Raw genomic sequence first — 826 nt, forward strand, 5'->3', positions numbered from 1 at the left:
TGGTAACAAATACCATTCATTGTGTAGGGCTACAAGAGCACCCTCAAGCCGGAGTAAACAAGCTCCACAACTTCATAAAGGAATCACACACGATGCACACACTATCACCATCACACCGTGGAGAGTGAATCCGGAGTTCATATTAAAGTAACCTCTAGAGTGCATAATAGACTGTTGCAATTTAGATCGAGTACTAACATAGCATACACACTGTCAACAATAGCTATGAAAGGGGGAATAGATCACATCAATACTATCATAGTAATAGTTAACTTCATAATCCACAAGAGATTATACTATCATACTATCATACACATCTGCCTTCTCGCGTCTGCCCAGCGCGCCGCCGGCGCCCACCCGATCTCCCTGCTCCCACCCCCCGGCGGCCGGCGAGACCAGATCCGGAACCCCCTCCGTCCCCTCTCTCCTCTGCACCAGCTGGTAGGCCCAGGCTTCGAGCGAGCGGCCGGCTTCATCACGTCCAAGCTCATCCTCTACCGGCTTCAACTTCGCCTCCGCCCCCGTGTGGCTCGTCAGGGCCGCACCGGGGCGCCCCCACTTCGCGTCGTGCCGCCCTCCCGCTCTTGACCTCCTCACCGCCGTCGTTGCTGCCTATGGCCGCGGCGGCGGTGGGGCCCGCCCCAAAGGTGGCGTGGTGGTGAGAGCTCCTGAGCGGAGGAGCTCCTTTCCTTGGCGCGGGCACGCAGGGGCGGCGGCCCCTGAATCCCTCCTGTCGGTAGGCGGCCCTAGTCGTGGTGGCCGTTGCAGGTGGTTGGTGGCAGCGTCCTGGCCGTGCGGGCGGTAGGGCGTATGCAGCCGTCGGTGG

This window comes from Lolium rigidum, chromosome 3 (genome assembly GCF_022539505.1).
Source record: "Lolium rigidum isolate FL_2022 chromosome 3, APGP_CSIRO_Lrig_0.1, whole genome shotgun sequence".
NCBI classification, from domain to species: Eukaryota; Viridiplantae; Streptophyta; class Magnoliopsida; order Poales; family Poaceae; genus Lolium; species Lolium rigidum.